The sequence below is a fragment of the Bos indicus x Bos taurus genome, chromosome 6 (genome assembly GCF_003369695.1).
Source record: "Bos indicus x Bos taurus breed Angus x Brahman F1 hybrid chromosome 6, Bos_hybrid_MaternalHap_v2.0, whole genome shotgun sequence".
NCBI lineage: Eukaryota > Metazoa > Chordata > Mammalia > Artiodactyla > Bovidae > Bos > Bos indicus x Bos taurus.
Window position 1 is genome coordinate 36658366 of NC_040081.1, and position 21255 is coordinate 36679620.

Consider the following 21255-nt stretch of genomic DNA (forward strand, 5'->3'; position numbering starts at 1 on the left):
TGACTAAGGCTGCTGCCTCGGATTCCCCAACCAGGTACACCCGGAGCAGCTCGCATCCTGGCTTCATAGGCAGAGACGAGAATAGCGGTGTGGGGCGCTCTGCTCACTCTCAGGAAGGGGGCGAGAGGCTGCGCCCAGACCCTGTAACCCCCGCCCCGCGCCCCTCCATCCCCCGCCCGGAGCCCCTGTATCCCCGGCCCGGCGCCCCTCCGGCCCCTGCTCCACTGGTCTAGCGGCTGCGCCTCGGGAGGGCCTGGCGGAGCCCCGGACCTGCGCCAGAAAACGGTCCGAACAGCTAGCTGCCCTTCCGGTCCTCCTTTTCCGCTTTGTTTCTTCTCGGTTTCCATCCACCCTAAGTCCTTTTCTCCTCTCCTCTCCCCGCCCCGCGGTGTCAATCTCCCCGGATTGACAGAGAACGTAGCCTAAATACCAAAGCTGAGAGAATCGCGCGCGGAGGCGCTCGCTGGTCCCGCCTCCTGCCGGCTTTCTTTTCTCTGTGCGCCCCGGGTGGGCTTGGCGGAACTGGCCTCTACACCCCGACATCCTCCATCGACTGCCGGGGGCCGACTGTTTGGAAAGAGGATGGGGCTGGTGGCGGCGGGGAAGCGCTCATCTGCCCGGGAAAATAGCTGGAGAGGAGTGCGGGATGAGAGCTATGCCCCTCATAGTGTCCCCGCAACCAGCGAGACCCTGTAGTTCCTCGGTCCTGGAGGTATGTTCTGGGCAGCACAACACAGCAACTGCTATGTATTAACTGTCTTTGCAGATAATACTGAAGAGATGAAAGGACTTGTCTGAGGTTTCAGACAAATCCTCATCCCCAGGAACTGCCCTGTTCCTAGCTCTTGCTTAAATGGTGGGCATGAGTGGCTATGTGTGTCCAAACTGACACATTTTTGCTGTCTGGATGGCAGGATCCTGAAGAGAACCATTCCTTAGCTAGTCAGAGACCAAAGTCTATACTAAAGGAAGGATCAGCTCTCTAACTGTATAATGGGAGGAGCTGGTTTTGAGAGATTGTGTCAGCTGGCATGGCCATTTCTAGATAATACACACACTTTTGACTTTGGAGAGAGGAGATACTTCCCCAGAGTGTGACAGGCAAATGGAGGGAACAGCTGCCTCTGCCGTGTTGTGTGTGTGTGTGTGTGTGTGTGTGTGTGTGTGTGTGTGTCCTCAGTCGCCTCTGACTCTTTAACACCCCATGGATTGTAGCCTACCAGGGTTCTCTGCCCATGGAATTTTCCAGGCAAGGATACTGGCATGAGTTGCCATTTCCTTCTCCAGGGGATCTTCCAGCCTAGGGATAGAACCCTCATCTCCTGCGTCTCTTGCATTGGCAGGTGGATTCTTTACCACCGCACCACCTGGGAAGCCGCCTCCACCCTATGAGAGTCTCAGTTCCAACCCATGGCTCGTTTGATAGGACTTCTGCACAGGCCTAAACTCCTGCAGGTAACAAAATACAAAAAGTTACTGCCTAAGGGTGCAGCTAGGGATTAAAACACAGCCCTATTACTGCAAATTTTTCCACAACAGAAGTCAGGTAAGGTTAATAAGCACTTATATATTAAGAATTAGGTGGGAAAATATTTCAGAAGGAACTGAGAATGCTGCAGTTGTTCATTGAAAGCCAGGAGGAATAATCGGGAAATGTGTCAGGCTCCCTCTGTCCATTCTCCACATGCTGATCACCACACACTCATGTTTGCATTCTTTCAATCTCACCTCCCAGATAATTTAAAACACTTTAGCATTGCATTAAAAAAAAAAAAAAAAAGCCCTTCCTTCCTGGTCTATTCCCTGCCTCTACTCCCTTGTCATTTTTTCTAACTTTCCTTCTTAAACTTTATCCCAGCCTGTGTACGTTCTTCTCTCTCCCTGTAACACAATCCCACTTCTGTCCCAGGTAAACTTCAAGTTCAGATGTCATGTCCCATCGGATGTTTTATTCTGCCATTCCTTCAGTCTAAATGTCCCTTCCATTTAGTCCTCTGCCATCCAATATTTACTTCTATTCTAACACCTGTTACCCTGTGTCAGAACTCTTTGTTTCCTTCCCTTTCTTCACCATTAGGGTGAATTCTTTGAGGGCAGGGGCTAGGTCTCTTTCCTAAATAATCCTAACAGCACAGTAGGCATTTGGTAAAGTTTGGAATGCATGAATGACATGCTTAAAATAGAGAAGTTATTATCTCATTCCTGAACTTTATCTTAGTGCTTGAGTGTACACCCTTCCAAAATGATGAATCATGGAAAGAATAAAAATGCACTGTGTTACTAAGAAATGAAGCCTTAAGGTTTCTAAAATTACAACCAAAGTGGGCAGGTGGGCCCAGCACCATTGTATGATCTTATTCAGTCAGTTCTAGCAAGCTAGGATGGCATGGCTGAGGAAGTACGGCAGTGGTACTTGAAGTAAGAAACAATGATAATGTAAGAATATCCAAGTCTAAGGGTTTTTGTAGGTCCTGCAACGTCTTTACACTGTGATATTTCCGTGATGCTAAACATAGGAACTAAAAAGCCTCTTGATGAGGGTGAAAGAGGAGAGTGAAAAAGCTGGCTTAAAACTCAACATTCAGAAAACTAAGATCAAAAACAAACAAAGATCATTGAATCTGGTTCCATCACTTCATGGCAGATTGATGGGGAAAAAGTGGAAACAGTGACAGATTTTATTTTCTTGGGCTCCAAAATCACTGCATATGATGACAGCAGTCATGAAATTAAAGGCACTTGCTCCTTGGAAGAAAAACGATGGCAAATCTAGACAATATATTCAAAAGCAGAGATATCACTTTGATGAGGGTAAGAGGAGGAAGGTGTGGCAGAGGATGAGATGGCTGGATGACATCACCAACTTAATGGACATGAGTTTGAACAAACTCCGGGAGATAATGAAGGACAGGGAAGCCTGGAGTGCTGCAGTTAATGGGTCACAGAGTCAGACATGATTTAGCGACTGAACGACAATAAAACATAATGAGAAGCTTGTCTACTGCCAAAGCCTAAAACCAAGTTCATTGAAGAGAATCCCTGCCTCAAGGTTTCAATTTGGAAAGTCAGAGAACAGTAGAATTTGGTTTTCTAATAGTAAACCTCTTACTTTCAAGGTCACACAGTTTATTAGGTGTTAATCCAGAAATTGTTCCAAGCTGTACCCCATGGGGCTTCCCCAGTGGCTCAGCGGGTAAAGACTCCTGCAATGCAGGAGACACAAGAGAGGGGGGTTCGATCCCTGAGTTGGGAAGATCCCCTGGAGGAGGGCATGGCAACCCACTCCAGTATTCTTGCCTGGAGAATCCGATGGACAGAGGATCCCGGCGGGCTACAGTCCATATGGTCACAAAAGAGTCAGACATGACTGAAGTGACTGAGTGTATACCCGTAGGTCACTGTGCAGTTTTTGAGGACAGGGCCTAGGTGGTTTTACTCAGTCATGCACACACACAGTACCTGTTGCAGACCTGCCACAGTGGGCACTCAGCTTGCTGAATGAAGGAAGAAATGAATAAATGTGCTCTACCATAGGGGTGTAGATGAGAGGGAAAGGCACTGTCATTTCTCCAAAGATGGAAGGCTTTAGAATCTGGGGGAAAATAAATATTTACTTTGAAAATAAACTTATCAAAGTAAAGGCAAAAAACTATTTTAGATGTCACAAAGATCTATGTTAAGTTGCTGAATCAGTTGTTACTATTTCAGAGGATGATGGAAACTTATCTTCTGAAATGTTGGCTTGTCTGCCTAAGAGGGGTCAAAGCAAAATGGTCCAGTCTGGAGTTTCCTGAATCCTGACCTCCTTACCTGAAAAACTGAGCAGTTATTTGGCCCAGTTATTTAACAGATGACTCAGTTTTGTCATTTGTAAAATGGGGATGATTATACCACATGGGTTGTTGAGAGACATTAAATAGTTAATACACAACCTATGAAGTAATTTGTATCCCATTTTCTGCCACTATTTCCTATTTCTCTAGGTGTCATTTTGCCTTTCACTGTGGCATAAAACATCTCTGTTTTTTCTCGGTCCACTTCTGTGCTTTTTTCCCTCTCACTACCTTTCTGCTTTTTTCTTTTTTACTATCTCTCTCCCTAACCAAATTCTTCTTTTTTTTTTTTTTTTCCTTTGGCCATATGAGGAATGTTAGTTCCCTGACCAGGGATGCATTCCTCTCCCTATGCAGTGGAAGAACAGGATCTTAACCACCAGATGGCCAGGAAAGTGCCAATTTCTTCTTAACATTCTCATAGTTTTTCCTCACTCACCTAAAAAAATGACTGAGGGCTATGAACTTCAGTAAACTTATAGAATAAGAAAGTTAATAATGACTATTAAAACACTATTTTCTTTTCCCCAAACTGATTTCTCATCTCTGCCGTGCTTATGCATACTTTTTTTGTATTTGAAAATCAGTGAATACGTTCATGCTAATTTAGCTCTGATTTTCTTCACTTAATATAACTTTATACTGAAAGGGTCAGGATATGTCCTTCCCCAATATGCCACTTTGGCATGAGGATTAATTTGAGCTGAATGCAATTAAGAATCAACAGATACAGAAAGAAGCCTTCTCAGCATTTCCCTTATCTTATTAAAAAGCAGAAATTTTTGAGAAATGAGGCTGTCATAAATTCCCTCTTCAGGATGGGCTTATTCCTAGGAGAGAGATAAAAGTAAATATACCGTAAATCTCTCTGGGAGTTTCATGGCCATGAAGACAGAAAAGACCACTTGCATTTTCACAAACAAATATTATATCAAACTTTATCTCCAGTTTATTCTCCTAAAAATCCTTTTGTCTTTCCTACAGAAACTCACTTGTTCTTTCCATAGAAGATTTTTCTGCATTTCCTTTCTTCCCCTACTAAGTTAGGTACATAAGCTTCTATCTTTAACCAGTGAGCTACTAGCTATTTCCGTATGAATAAGCCCTTTTTTCCTCCTTTTGTCTTTTGTCAGCTTAATTCAGAGGTCCCCAGGGAGGAAACCTAAGAGGGCAGAGCAAACATTTTTCCTCCCATATGCCATGATCAGTGTAGACCATACGGTTGTTATTAATTTTTATGACTGTGGTTCATATACCGCAGTTTGTCACATTCCTCTCTCATGGGGCACATTGATTGATTCTGATTTTTTTACTCTTTAAATATATCCTTCCTTTATGACACTTTCCCTTGCCTTCTCTACTTCATAGATATATACAAACATACACATGTGTAATTATGTAAATATATAAAATTTGCTGCATTTGTTGTCTAAATCTTCAGTTTTTGAGTCATCAGGCAGTGCTTCCCTCTTGAGAGTCTCTCTTTATAGAGGTGATCAAGGCACCAGTCATAAACTATTGTACCTAGATTTCTTAAACTCTAAATATTTATTAACAACCATACCAACGTGGGAGGCAATAAAGAGAGGTGGGGTTGGTTGGTTCAGTAAAAATGATTGCGTTGATTTGAGTCCCTCTTCTCTCCTAGAGTTTCTTGTGCTGCCGGTTCAGTACATAAAAAACATGTATGAAGAATTTACAAGAAAAATCTGTCAGAATTACTGCTTTTCTGCTGTGGTGTTTGGCTTTAAAATTTTTTAAAGCACCATGGAAGCAGATTTGGTGTTTCAAAGTTCTGCCACAAGAGTGATTTTAAGTAATGTTCATAGCCTCTGTTTATATTATCGTATGGTTTATAATTATGACTGTAAGTCTCAGTTAAATGATTACCATGTGAACAGCACCATACTGTGGGACTACAAAACCTAAGATGTGGTCTTTAACTCTGGAGGACCTTATAATTGCAAAGTGAGAAACACAAACTATGAGTTCTGAGGTACTTGTACATAGTAGTCATTGACAGTCTTGATAATAAAAGTATGCAGCATAGGATTTTTGACTCTATAAACAATACTGTCTTGAGTTTGCTTCTAAACCTTAAAGAAAATTTGGAGCAACTTTTCCATACCCTGGAACAAAGGAATAGATCATCATAAATTTGCATGGATGGATTCTGGAGAATTCTGAAGACTCCATCATAAACCAACACAGGTTAGAAAACGAAACAAGTTTTGCATAATATCAAAGGTCCTTCCACCATTTTCAAATAACTGACCTAAGCACTGCTGTCTGTTACAGCCTCTCAGAGCACTGAGGAATGGTTAAAGTCCAGGGAAAAACAAGACTGCAAAAATATTTGCCTGGGGACCATCTTCTTGAACTCCCCACCTCGATAATTTGGATTAGCTTCCTCCCTATTCCATGCCATGGATTCTGATTAGAAAAAAGTCTTCTCTAGTTGAAGGACTTCATTGTTCTTTGAGTTAGAGGATGAGGCTGGCTGTTTGAAACCTTTCTCACTTTTCCTATTCCAAAGTGTTCAGTATCTACTCAAACAAAATTGGGAATTAAACTCTATGTACATTTAAGGGATATACGTATTTGTGAAAGATAAAGGAGGCCTCCAAGAATTAGATAGGATTTTTACTACACCTCTTCACCTGGACACAATGCTTCCTTTATAAGAAATAAGGGATAGTCAGCGGTTCTTTGCCTTTGTAAAGAAATAGCTAGGGATTTCACAGAAGTTCCTAGGAATGATTAGCTTATTCCCAGTTGCTTGGAAAATAGGTGATCCAGGACAAGATAATATGCATTGTTAGATAGTGTGCCCAATAGGTGATCCAGGACAAGATAATATGCATTGTTAGATAGTGTGCCCAAGTCAATAGAAGGGATTCCATTCAAAAAGCTGCCTTCCCGTATATTTTATCTTATTTAATAACTTTAAACCAAAGATGTTCAAATCTTATTTCACAGAACCCAGTGAGTCCTTAAACATTTTGTTCTGACTTTTTGTTTGTGGATTGGTGGATATCTTTTATTTTAAAAATGCACAAATATATTTTTGTGACAATTTGTGAATTGATTAATCTATTTGATCAAGTTCCTACTGGTATACTAGGTACAATCCTAGGAACTAAGGCTCTGTCAATGAACAAAGCAATAAACATTCATACCCCCGTAGAGCTTATATTCTAATGGAATCAGAAATACAGATATAATAAGTAAGGAAATTACATAATATGTTAGAAGGTAATAAGTGCTAGTAACAAAAATAAGATATGGCAGATCAAGAATGCTAGTAGGAGGAATTGCAATTTATAGTTGGTCAGGGTAGTCCTCATGAGAAGTTACCATTTGAGGAAAAACTTGAAGGAAGTGAAAGAATGAGCTAAATAGATGAATAGGGGAAGAATTGCCCAGAGCAGCTAGGGCACTGGCCAGGAAGTGGGTCAGTGTGTGTATATTTGAGCTATAACGGAGATATGTCTCGCTATATTACAATTAGTAAAGGGGAACGTCAGAGTAGGGGTGGAAGATACATATTGTAAAGGTGTTTGGCTTTTACTCTTAAGAGAAATAGGAAAATAGACGAATACATTGTGAGAAGTATTTGAACAATAGAGATATGTATTTTCAAAACAGTATCTCCACTTCCTAAACCTATACTTCCCAGACATTGCTGCCATTTGGGGTCATATCTTTCTAAAGGCTTTTCTCCATGATTACATGCATAGATGGGTACAAATAGAAATACACAATTTTGTTTCGTGAGGATATGTGTGTGTGTCTCTGTCTACATGTGTGCATTTTAACATAAAAAAATAAGGTCACTCAGTTGTGTCTGACTCTTTGTGACCCCATGGAATATACAGTCCATGGAATTCTCCAGGCCAGAATACTGGAGTGGGTAGCCATTCCCTTCTCCAGGGGATCTTCCCAACCCAGGGACTGAACCCAGGTCTCCTGCATTGCAGGCGGATTCTTTACCAGCTGAGCCACCAGGGAAGCCCAGTGAACTTATATTCACTGGGGAGGTAGGAGACAGGGGACCTCTGGGTGGGACAGTTTCCCAGGTGGTGCAGTGGTAAAGAACCCACCTGCAATGCAGGAGACGCAGGACACGTGGATTCAATCCCTGGGTCAGGAAGATCCCCTGGAGAAGGAAATGGCAGCCCATTCAAGTATTCTTGCCTAGGAAAGCCCATGGAAAGAGCAGCCTGGCAGGCTGTAGTCCATGAGGTGACAAAGAGTTAGCCACAACCGAGTGAGCACACACACAGATATCAGGTGTTTGTCAAGCAGAGTAAAATTCAAGCTTTGTTCTTACCCAGACACTTCAAGGACAAAGCTAGTGGCAAAAGCTGAGCTCTGCTAAAGTAAAGAGATAAGGTGCCCTCTCCTGAGGTCAAGGAAGACTTCCCTGTCTATACATGTACAGGAAGGCTTCTTGGGGGTCTAAAAAGGGAGGGGTCCCCACCCCATAAGTGTGGACATGCATCCATAGGCCTCTGCAGTAGGATCTATCTTAGAAAAATATTGTGCTCCGCAAGGACTCTCTTGGAGAGGGTCCTAGGACCAATCAGATGTGAAGAGAGAAACAAGATGATTGGTTAAATATATACAAAGACCCGGAAGGACCGCCCTATATAAGGGATTTGCAGCACCTTCTTACTGTGCTCCTCTTCGCTCAGGATGCCTGCCCTCCTCTCCGGGTGTGTATCTCTGCCTAGTTTCTGACTTCCTGCACTCCTCATGAGAGAGGATGCCCGGACCCTTTCTCTCTGGATGTGTATCTCTGCCCTGCTTTTGACATAAATTAACAATTTTTCAGTGTGCTTTCCCATACATTGTGTTGTATCTCTAATAATAAACTTTGCATGTGTTTTTACAGCTTTTGCCTTCTTGAAACAGTCTTGCTTTCAAATGAGGGAAAACCACAGGGCCATTTTGCTTCTAGCCTCTAGCCCCTGGCAATCTAATGGCTAGGATTCCTAGTTTTCATCCAGGTTACCCAGGTTCAATTCTTGGGCAGGGAACTAAGATCTCTCTTCAGGACCACTCACTGCTCTTCCTCCAAGATCAATATTCTTGTGTTAATTAGCAACTTGGTTTTTATTATTGACGTGTCTTGGAGACCTTTCTTTGTCATGATAGTACACATATTTCTATTTCATTCCTTTTTAACTATTACATAATAGTCTATTGTACACATATGCTACATTTTGTTTAACCATACCTTTATTGGTAAATGTGTGTGTGTGTGTGTGTGTATGTGTTTGTGTGTGTGTGTGCTCAGTTGCTTGGTCGTGTCTGACTCTTTGTGACCCCATGGTCTGTAGCCCACCAGGCTCCTCTGTCCATGGCATTTTCCCAGCAAAAATTCTGGAATATTTAAGTTCTAATTTGCCTCGTTGCTTCTTTCCTTTCCATGTTGAATTACTATTGTCTTAATATTACATTTAATAACATAAAATTATGTGTTGCATGAAACACGGGAGGAAACTTAAAAATTAAATTTGTGTTACCTTCTCTCAGAAAAGCAACGTTTCTTAAATTAGAATCATTTAGACTTACCTTAATGGAAACAATGGCTTCATTTACTTCTTCATCAAGGACTTATGTAATGTTTGTTGTTCTGGAACAAATGGCAATTATGAGAGTTTGAGCCCAATTATTCTGAGCTTTGCCTCCCTCGTGGCTCAGGTGTTAAAGAATCCAACTACAATGCAGGAGACCCAGGTTCGATCCCTGGGTCAGGAAGATCCCCTGGAGAAGGGAATGGCAACCCACTCCAGTATCCTTGCCTAGGAAATCCCATGGACAGAGGAGCCTGGCAGGCTACAGTCCATGGGGTTGCAAAGAGTCAGACACAACTGAGTGACTAACACTTTGACATTTCGACTTGCTATGAGTTCACTCAGTCACCTTAACTGAGTTGACCATGGGTCTTTATCAGTAGGGAGTAAGGATCCATTATCCATGATCGGCAATCCATTGACTGCCTGACCTGTGCTTAGGTATGCACCACAGAGAGGAAAATTAGCACTTGATTCCAAAGAGGACTTCTGGCAAGGTTGATTTAGTAATCAGCATTTCAGGGATCTCTTTATATTGTTATGTCAACTCTAAGGAATGCATTATTGTTACCACAGGTTTATATTGAGAAGGCTTGGATTAAAAATAAAAAATAAAAACTTGTCATGGCTGGTAAAGAATGGAGCCAGAAGCTCTTAGTATATGTCATATTTTGTCACTTGACATGCTTCATGTTTTCAGAATATGAAATGCCTGCTTAATACAGCCTTAACTTCCTATTATACTTCTGGGTTAGGACAGAGAACATTAGAAGGATGGTGTGTTCCAAATAAAACTTCTCTCTTCAAATCCCTAGTGGGCTTTTGCAATGCAACCTAACACTGTCTGTGCTTGGTTTCTTTCACTTCCTTTCTGAATTAGTGTTATCTTCCTGCTTGCACACTTTTGCTAGAAGGCAGAGCTTGTAAAAGGAGACCACATTATGTCAGAGGTAGCAGAAGACAGGAAGTTTACACAGAAGAAAACTGTTTGCTCAAATTGCTTTAATTAGTCCTTATTAAAGTTGCCGTTAGTGTCAGAGATGCTGTCGTCGGGATTCTATTGCACAAAAAGTATATCTCTGACACGTGAATTTTTCCTTTTCCCATCTCCTTGCCAGGAATACCAGAAAAAGATCTCAGACTGGTTAGAAGCATTAGGTTGTCAGTTTGAATCCGAGTGATGGAGAAGGAACTGTGGTTAATAACCAGCTAACAGTGGAGAAAAAAGGAAGTCAATTAGATATGAGAACTGGACATTTTCCCAAGACTAGCTTGTTTGGAAAGCCTCAGTCTTTCTGGTAGTTGCAGGGGGCTGATAAGGTTCCTCTCTGATACTTTCTCTTGTGCCTTGAAAGCTGGCAGGAAGGGAAGCTCCTGGACTGTTAACAGATGCAGCTCTTGCTTGAAGTTTCTATGAGAAAGCCGACAAGAGTCGAAATCTCTGTATCCCCACTGCCTCTCTACAGAGGTTTGGGCTGTTTTCCTTCCAACATCACAGATCATAACTGAGGTGAGTTGTCTGTTTTTGTTTTTCAAATGTTCGTACTGAGTGAAGAGTCTTGATTCTTTTTCTGTATGTTCTTTAACGAGTGTGTCATTTTAAAATGGTACTTCTTAAACTTGAATGTGCATATGAACCTGAAGATCTTGTTTAAAAGCAGCAGAATTCAGTGGATCTAGGGTGGCTTGAGACTCTGCATTTCTGAGAAGTGCCCAGATGACCTCAGTGCTGCTGGCCCATGAAACAGAGTAATAATGGCTTAAAACCTTCTAGGTTTATTGCTCTGTAGGGCAAGCAGTTGGGAGATGTTGGCAGAATCAAGGTGTCTGGCTGAGCACATGATTTGTGTAGAGCGCCTGGAAGGAAAATGAGACACTGTTAGTGCCCAGATTGACTTGCTTTGATGGACTAGCTCAGAGTTTGGGGGGTTGTGTTAAATAGTTCCTAGATATGGTAAGCCATGTCACCCCAAGTGAGACAGAATGTTGGTCTGCTCCTTAGATTGCATGGACCACTTTGAGCAGAGCCAGAAATATTTTTGCAGTTTGGGGAATAGTAGTCATATCATGCCTTAACTGGGATAACTAGTGGTCACTTGAATATTTCAGCTTCGATTGAAAATTATGCATCTAGAAAAATAACTGATGTCTTCCTCCTCCCATTTGGAGGTTAAGGTTGTGAGGCATATACATCTATGATATGATTTAAAGTCAATTTGAGCAAGGAATATAATTGATATGTTTTATCATCTTGTGAGAGTGTTCCTCTTTAAATTGAATAGCTCCCTGCCCTAAATGGTACGTGTTTATCTGAAAGTTGCTTTTAATCCAAAAGTGCCAAGCCAAGAAGGAAAAAAATAAATAATAGGAAGTGTGCCTTGCTGAGGGTAGAAAACAGTAGTGGGAGAAAAACAGGGAAAGAAAGGAAAGTGATGGCCGTGGAAGTCAAGTTTGCAAAATGAATAAAAGAAACCCCAGCCTGAAAATAGGATTCTTTTTCCGACATGCATGGGAGTTTTTCTAGAGTGGTAGCTTGCGTCTTCCTCAGCTAGAGAAATGTGCTTAAGATATAATAGGCAAATTAAAATTTGTGTTGTTTTAAAGTACATGCTGAAACTATTTGTCATCGAGTCAAGGATAGTCAGTGGAATCAAAGGTCAGTGGCATGAACAGACCTGGTGAGGCCCAGTATGAATCCATTTAAACTATCTCAGACAGAGGGGAATTGCTTCTGTTTGAAATAAGCTTCAGATAACTTTCCTTTCTATTATGGAGTATAACAGAGGAGTTACATACAAGTTTAACAACCTATATGGCTACTGTTCTGACTAATCAGAACAGTAGCTACTGTAAACAGCCCATATAATGGGAAACCACTTGTAGGCAGTAAGAAGTACATGGGGTTGAACATCAGCCTAAGCTAGGTTTTCATGAACTTTTATTGGGGGGAGAAATTGTAAAGCTACAAATGAGTTCAGAGACATACAACCTATAACATATATTCAGAGTTCAGAAACATATATTCCTACTAGCATCTGTCAGCACGTTAGCCCCATTCTCTCCAGTGAGGCCACTTCCCTGTCTTTCCAAGCTTTCATTCTGGCTGTGTATCTCCTGCAACCTTCACTAAAGAAAGTAGCGTTCTCTTAAGTCATTGTAGGTGACTCAAAATCCTATCCATTCCCTCAGTAGAGGGAAAATGCCTATACTCTTTTGTAAAGAGATACTGCAGAAAATGAAATGATCACTACGCTATCCTTCCATACAAAGCATGGTCACATACTTTACCTTGCTTGATTTTTCAGAACTATCATGGGGATATGTCATGTCAAGGGGATTTTTGTTTTTACCTGTCATGGAGGAAAATGAAGTTCTTGCTAAGCGATTTGTGAGGAGGCACACAGCCGGTTAGTGGGTGTATTGAAATTAAACTTGCTTGTTTGCTCTAAGTTCAGGTTTATCCTGTACTTTTCTTCATCTTCCCAAGCATCCCCTTAAGACCTATGACAGCCCTTATTGTTCTCTACTAGAGTTCATTGGCTTTCCCTGTCAAAATTTGAAACCTTTGTGCCTTAAAAAGAGTCCTTTTTCTACTTGTTTTGTCAAAATTTTTAGTGTGTTTGTCACAACCTTTATATCCATTAAAACCTTTAGTTCCCAGGGGTAAACATTTTAGAGGAGGGCCTCTAAACTTTATTTTGACTGAAAATTACCTGGGGAGTTTGCTAAAACTCAGATTTCTGGGTCCTAACTTGAGAGATCTGATTCAGTAGATCTAGGACTAGGCCTAAGAATTCACATACCTAAAAGCTGCCAGGTGATTTTAACGCTACCAACCAGAGAGCATGCTTTGAGACTACAGGCATAGCTTCAGTCAGTATCTTGAAATAACACATTTCTGGTTTAGATTCCACGTATGTGATATCATATGGTGTTTGTCTTTCTCTTTCTGACTTATTTCACTTAGTATAATAATCTCTAGGCTCATCTATGTAGCTGCAGATGACATTATTTCATTCTTTTTTATGGTTGAGTCCATGGTATATGTGTACCACATCTTCTTTATGTCTTCATCTGGACATTTAGGTTGTTTCCATGTCTTGGCTATTGTGAATAGTGCTGCTAGGGGTGCATGTTTCTTTTTAGATTATAGTTTTGTCTGAACATATGCCTAAGAGTGTCCGACTCTTTGTGACCCCATGAACTGTAGCCCACCAGATCCTCTGTCTGTGGGATTTCCTAGACAAGAATACTGGAGTGGGTTACCATTTCCTTCTCCAGCAGATCTTCCTGACCCAGGGATCAAACCCTCACCTCTTACATCTCTTGCATTGGCAGGAAGGTTCTTTCCCACTAGCGCCACCTGGGAAGCTCCAATGGTGGGGGGTGTAAAAAAAAAATCAGATGATCAAGAGGATATATTAGTAAATGTCAGGAAGCCTCCTTCTCCAGGTATCCCATCAATGGGTCAATATACAAAGTAGCCACGGCAGCATAGAAGAAAGTGTGAGCTAATAATAAAGTTTTCACTTCCCTAAGTGGCTGCTGTTCTTGTTGTTCAGTTGCTAAGTTGTGTCTGACTCTTGGTGACCCCATGGACTGTAGCCCACCAGGCTCCTCTGTCCATGGGATTTTCCAGGCAAGAATACTGGAGTGGGTAGCCATTCCCTTCTCCAGGGATCTTCCCAACCTAGGGATCAAACCCAGTTCTTCCACATTGCAGGCAGATTCTTTCCTGGCTGAGCCACCAGGGAAACCCACAGCATTGGGTACATGCCTTAAACCAGCAGCCAGTAATACAGAGCCAGAACGTGTGGCTGTGGGGACCACTGAGAGAAATAATTCCTCCATCCACACTGGCTGCCTAGGTGCTTCTCTCACATGTTAGACATACTCCTGCCTCCATTTCCTTTGCCTAAATGTTTTCCTCTGGTCTATTTAAAATTGCAAAACCTTCCTTTGCCTTCTAGACTTCCGCTTCCTTCACCATGTGCCTCTCTCCAGGACTTCTCCTCTAACATACTAGACTATCTAGATTGAGTTACTGTTTATTATCTGTCTTCTTCCAAGACCAGGGTTCTGTTTCATTCACTGTTCTATCCTCAATATCTAACATTGTGCCTGAAACATGCCTTGTTGGTGTTTAGTCGCTAAGTTGTATCCGACTCTTCTGTGACTCTATGGACTATAGCCTGCCAGGCTCCTCTGTCCATGGGATTTGCAGGCAAGAATACTGGAGTTGACTACCAATTCCTTCTCTAGGGGATCTTTCTGACCAGGGATTGAACCCATGTCTCCTGCATTGGCAAGTGAGTTCTTACCACTGAGCCAACTGGGAAGCCGGTGCCTGAAACATAGTAGGTAGACCAACTACATAAATACCATTAACGTTCTTGGAGAAGAGTAAACAAATGTCTCTAGTGTCTGTAGAGAAGTTCAAGGTAGGCGGAGATCAGCATGCTGGGAAAATCACCTATGTGTATACTGAATTCACTGAGAGGTAAGATAGAAGTAGTGTTTGTTAGAGACAGCAATAGTGTCTCAGTTACTGATAAATGGGAAAAGAGGTCACAGAGTCCAAAGATAGCAGCAGCCATGGAAAGTAGCCAGTGATGAAGTCTGGTGACCTGAAACTCAAAAGCTGAGATTTGGGAGAAGTGAGTAGATGATCCACTCTGGGATGTTCACATTTTGCAGTGGTTTCTTCTCTCAAAATAAACAAGATCAGAATGTGAAATTTTCCATCGTAACCTCAAGGAAAGCACTTTTGCTTCTGTAGTGACTTTTTATGCTTTAATCACAAGAGGGCACCAGAGTCTAGCAAAAGATCACTTTTTTCCTTCATCTAAAGCTGCGTGCGTGCTCTGTTGTTCAGTCGTGTCAGACACTTTGCAACCCCATGGACTGTAGCCTGCCAGGCTCCTGTCCATGGGGATTCTTCAGGCAAGAATACTGGAGTGGGCTGCCATTTCCTACTCAGGGGATCTTCCTGATCCAGGGATAGAACCTGCATCTCCTGTGTCTCCTGCATTGGCAAGCGGATTCTTTACCACTGAGCCACCTGGGAATACCCTATCTAAAGCTTTTTGTTGTTCTGTTGCTAAATCCGACTCTGCAACCCCATGGACTGCAGTAGGGCAGGCTCCTCCAACCTTCACTATGTTCCAGAGTTTGCTTGAATTCATGTCCATTGAGTTGGTGATGCTAACTATCTCAACCTCTCGTCGCCTTCTGCTTTTGCCTTCAGTCTTTCCCAGCATCAGGGTCTTTTTTTTTTTTAATGAAGTTGGCTCTTCACATTAGGTGGCCTTTAATGGAGCTTTAGTTTCAGCATCAGTCCTTCCAATGAATATTCATTGAAGAAGGGGTGCAATTAATAATTACTTGGAGCCATATGTGTAAACAGGGACTTTTCCTATGCAAACTGGGACAAAAGCCCTGCACAATATGAGCATGACCAATTTAATTATGGGGTAGCTCTACACTAAGGGCTCTTATTCTCAAAATCACTACAAATGCTTATGACACACTAATAGATTAGAAAGAAAAGTGACCAAACTTGCTTTTATCTTGAAGCAAAGATCAAGAAAGGCTTTCCCCTGTACCCTACTTCCCTAATTATCTTTATTGCCTATCCTATTTTTCTCCTTAGTGTGATCTTAGTTTGATTATACCCTCAAGTAAGAGAATTGTTTTATCCAAAATTATCTCAATTATTTGAAAGTGGTCCAAAGTATTCTCTAAATTCTCACAGTTCTTTTCTGCATATCTCTTATCTTCTATACTATATATTAATTATTTATATACTTGTTTTATTGTTTTGAACATGACTTACATGCTGAGGATGTGAAAAAATAGGTTTTGAAAATGGCTTTTTTTTTTTCCTTCTAGTTTTATTGAGATACAATTGATATAACTTAGCACTGTGTAAGTTTGAAGTATACAGCATAATGATTTGGTTGTACATCATGAAGTGATTATCACAATAAGTTTAGTCAGTATCCATCATCTCACTTATGCAGAAAATTAAAAGAGTCCTGTTATTAGCATAAATTCAAAGTATGGTTGGAAGGAGATTGTGGTGAATAACAAAAGAAGCTCCTATGAGTCTTATCACTGAATAAATTACAAGAGTTCTAGGGGACTTCCCTGGTGGTGGTCCAGTGGTTAAGACTCGATACTTCGAATGCAGAGGACACTTGTCAGGGAATTAAGATCCCATGCACCACGCAGTATAGCCAAAAACTTAAAAAAGTAAAGAGTTTTAGAAGCTGTGTCGGGAACCAAGGGCAAAGACCAAATATGTATTTCTTACTGTATTTTTTTATGTCGCTCTTGAAAACATACTATCAGCTTATACTAGCTAGCCACCAGAGAATTTAAGGATGAGGGTAATTGCCTGAGAAACCAACCATGGGATTACAGAGTTGAACTTTCAGTCTCAACCTCCAGGAGGATAGAAGGCTGAAAGTTGGGTTAATCAGTAACTGTTGACAATTGATTTAATCGATCATGCCTACGTAACGGAACTTCCCTAAAACCCCCTAATTTAAGGGAGAGTTCGGAGAGTTTCTGGATTGGCGTACACATCAAGGGGCTGAGACGTGGGGGTGCAGCCAGAGACTGCATGAAACTCTACGCTGCTTCTTCTGTCTTGGCCCTATGGATCTCTTCTATTTGGCTGTTCCTGAGTTGTATCCTTTATAATACACCAGTAAGTAAACCGTTTTCCCAATTTCTGTGAGTTGTTCTAACAAATTATCACACTTGAGGAGGGAATGGTGGGAACACCTGATTTGTAGCTGGAAACCTGGGACTTGCAGCTGGTGAACTGGGGCAGTTTTGTAGGACTGATTCTTTTTTTTTTTTTTTTTTAAACTTTACAAATTGTGTTAGTTTTGCCAAATATCAAAATGAATCCGCCACAGGTATACATGTGTTCCCCATCCTGAACCCTCCTCCCTCCTCCCTCTCCATACCATCCCTCTGGGTCGTCCCAGTGCACTAGCCCCAAGCATCCAGTATCGTGCATCGAACCTGGACTGGCAACTCGTTTCATACATGATATTATGCATGTTTCAATGCCATTCTCCCAAATCTTCCCACCCTCTCCCTCTGCAACAGAGTCCAAAAAATATGGAACGCTTCACAAATTTGCGTGTCATCCTTGTGCAGGGGCCATGCTAATCTTCTCTGTATCGTTCCAATTTTAGTATATGTGCTGCTGAAGCGAGCACTGTAGGGCTGATTCTTACTCTGTGTTCTGTTCAGTTCAGTTCAGTTCAGTTGCTCAGTCGTGTCCGACTCTTTGCGACCCCATGGACTGCAGCACGCCAGGCCTCCCTGTCCATCACCAACTCCTGGAGTTTGCTCAAACTCATGTCCATTGAGTCAGTGATGCCATCCAACCATCTTATCCTCTGTTGTCCCCTTCTCCTCCCACCTTCAGTCTTTTCCAGCATTAGGGTCTTTTCCAATGAGTCAGTTCTTTGCATCAGGTGGCCAAAGTATTGCAGTTTCAGCTTTAACATCAGTCCTTCCAATGAATATTCAGGACTGATCTCCTTTAGGATGGACTGGTTTGATCTCCTTGCAGTCCAAGGGACTCTCAGGAGTCTCCTCCAACACCACAGTTCAAAAGCATCAATTCTTCAGCGCTCAGCTTTCTTTATAGTCCAACTCTCACATCTATACATGACTACTGGAAAAACCAAAGCTTTGACTAGACAGACCTTTGTTGGCAAAGTAATGTCTCTGCTTTTTAATATGCTGTCTAGGTTGGTCATAACTTTCCTTCCAAGGAGTAAGTTTCTTTTAATTTCATGGCTGCTGTCACCAGCTGCAGTGATTTTCAAGCCCCTCAAAATAAAGTATATTGTTTCATCTATCTACCATGAAGTGATGGGACTGGATCATGATCTTAGTTTTCTGAATGTTGAGCTATAAGCCAACCATTTCCACTCTCCTCTTTTACTTTCATCAAGAGGCTTTTTAGTTCTTCTTTGCTTTCTGCTATAAAGGTGGTGTCATCTGCATATCTGAGGTTATTGATATTTCTCCCAGCAATATTGATTCCAGCTTGTGCTTCATCCAGCCTAGTATTTTACTTGAAGTACTCTACATATAAGTTAAGTAAGCCAGGGTGACAATATACAGCCTTGACATACACCTTTCCCAATTTGGAACCAGTCTGTTGTTCCATGTCCAGTTCTGTTGCTTCCTGACCTGCATACAGATTTCTCAGGAGGCAGGTGAGGTGGTCTAGTATTCCCATCTCTTTAAGAATGTTCCACAATTTGTTGTGATCCATACAGTCAAAGGCTTTAGAATAGCCAATAAAGAAGAAATAGATGTTTTTCTGGAACTGTCTTGCTTTTTCTATGATCCAACTAGACAGATGTTGGCAATTTGATCTCTGGTTCCTCTGCCTTTTCTAAATCCAGCTCGAACATCTGGAAGTTCTCGGTTTATGTACTGTTGAAGCCTGGCTTGGAGAATTTTGAGCATTGCTTTGCTAGCGTGTAAGATGAGTGCGATTGTGTGGTAGTTTGAGCATTATTTGGCATTGCCTTTTTTGGGGATTGGAATGAAAACTGACCTTTTCCAGTCCGTGCCCACTGCTGAGTTTTCCAAATTTGCTGGCATATTGAGTGCAGCACTTTCACAGCATCATCTTTCAGGATTTGAAATAGCTCAACTGGAATTTCATCACCTCCACTAGCTTTGTTCATAGTGATGCTTTCTAAGGCCCACTTGACTTCACATTCCAAGATGTCTGGCTCTAGGTGAGTGATCACACCATCGTGATTATCTGGGTCGTGAAGATCTTTTATGTATAGTTCTTCTGTGTATTCTTACCACCTCTTCTTAATATCTTCTGCTTCTGTTAGGTCCATACCACTTCTGTCCTTTATTGAGCCCATCTTTGCATGAAATGTTCCCTTGGTATCTTTGATTTTCCTGAAGAGATCTCTAGTCTTTCCCATTCTATTGTTTTCCTCGATTTCTTTGCATTGATTGCTTAGGAAGGCTTTCTTATCTCTCCTTGCTACTCTTTGGAACTCTGCGATCAGATGAATATATCTTTCATTTTCTCCTTTTCCTTTCACTTCTCTTCTTTTCACAGCTATTTGTAAGGCCTTGTCAGACTACCATTTTGCCTTTTTGCATTTGTTTTTCTTGGGGATGGTCTTGATCACTGCCTCCTGTACAATGTCCATAGTTCTGTCCATAGTTCTTCAGTTCTCCGTGTCCCTCTGTCTACCAGATCTAATCCCTTGAATCTATTCATCATCTCCAGTGTATGTACATAAGGGATTTGATTTAGGTCATACCTGAATGGCTCAGTGGTTTTCCCTACTTTCTTCAATTTAAGTCTGAATTTTGCAATAAGTAACTCATGATCTGAGCCACAGTCAGCTCCTGGTTTTGTTTTTGCTCATTGTATAGAGGTTCTCCATCTTCAGCTGCAAAGAATATAATCAGTCTGATTTTGGTATTGACCGTCTGGTGATTTCCATGTGTAGAGTCATCTCTTGTGTTTTGGAAGAGGGTGTTTACCATGACAAGTGCATTCTCTTGGGATTATTCATTCAAAATTGCACACAATATGGCCTCCATTTCAGGTATGCAGGGCTGGTTCAACATTTGAACTAAATTTTTGTAATCTGTCACATTGACAGGCCACAGGAAAAAAAATACGTGATCATATCAAAAGATGATAAAAAAATTGCTAAAATGCAGTATGGATTCATGATTAAGGACTCTTGTCAAACCAGGAATAGAGGAGGACTCCCTCAACTTGGTAAAGAAATCTACAAAAAGCCTACAGTCAACTTCATACTTCTGGTAAGAAAAGAGCTTTCTCACTAAGATCAGGAGCAAGGCAAGGATGATCTCTCTCACACTTTCAAGATCACACTGGAAGTCCTAGCGATGCAATAAGACAAGAAGTCATGGCATTTAGGGAGGGATAAAACAGTTTTGGGTTGCAAATCACATAATTGTCTATGTAGAAAATCCAAACAAATAAACAATAGCAACAACAACAACAACACAATAAAAACTAGAACTAGTAAATGATATAGCAAGGCTGCAGAACAATGTTAATATACAAAAGTCAACCACTTTCCTATATACTAGCGGTGAACATTAAAGACGTAGTACCATTTACGTTAGATCCCCAAAAGTGAAATTGTTGTTGTTTTACTCTCAAAGTCGTGTCCAACTCTTGGAACCCTTGGACTTTAGCCCTCCAGGCTCCTCTGTCCATCAGATTTTTCAGGGAAGAATATTGAGGTAGGTTGCTATTTCCTTCTCCAGGGTATCTTCCTGACCCAGGGTTCGAACCCACATCTCTTGCACCTCCTGTACTGGCAGGCAGATTCTTTATCATGGTACCACTTGGGAATCTTTATAGATTACCAAGAAATACTTTGTTTTGGGGCCAGAAAGCCCTAAAGCAGCAGCTAGACCAAAAGAATTTCTGTTCCTGAAAAGAGAATATAACTGAATAAAGATAATTACATATTTCCTTAATCACTTTGCAGAGCTTCTATTTTTCTATCATTTTCTTCTCTTCAAGTAGGAAAGGATTGTTTGTTTCTGAAAGGCCCAACATACTCTACCTAGAAAGAATTCAAGCAAGCCAGTCCTCTGCTGCAAGAATAACAGGTATTGATTATATTTCTCAGTGTACCATTTGGGTACAAAGGATGATTTTGCTATAGATGGTCAGGAATCAGCAGTGTGAGCATGAAGTTGTTCAGCCACAGTTGCCACATGTATCATGAGTCTGCAGTAGTTTTGTTACATCTTCAGTACCTTTTAGGTTCTGGATC

General features: G+C 41.5%; 1 protein-coding gene and 1 non-coding gene across 7 annotated transcripts in view; one reads left to right on the forward strand and one right to left on the reverse strand.

Annotated features, from left to right (window-relative positions):
* The first annotated feature begins 365 nt into the window (after positions 1 to 365).
* The window catches only part of ABCG2 (ATP binding cassette subfamily G member 2 (Junior blood group)), a 127627-nt gene continuing 106737 nt past the window's right edge, over positions 366 to 21255 (forward strand). The window contains exons 1-3 of one of the 6 annotated variants that reach the window (XM_027544104.1): positions 366 to 712; positions 1344 to 1455; positions 10771 to 10925. The gene's annotated coding sequence lies outside the window, so the exon portion shown is untranslated. Of the gene's footprint in view, positions 713 to 1343; positions 1456 to 10770; positions 10926 to 16981; positions 17130 to 20097; positions 20264 to 21255 lie in introns of those variants that run through there. The other 5 variants (XM_027544107.1, XM_027544109.1, XM_027544106.1 and 2 more) reach the window with 5 other exon arrangements.
* LOC113894839 lies at positions 17546 to 17652 on the reverse strand. The gene has a single exon (XR_003511678.1). It is a non-coding gene; the product is annotated as a U6 spliceosomal RNA (small nuclear RNA).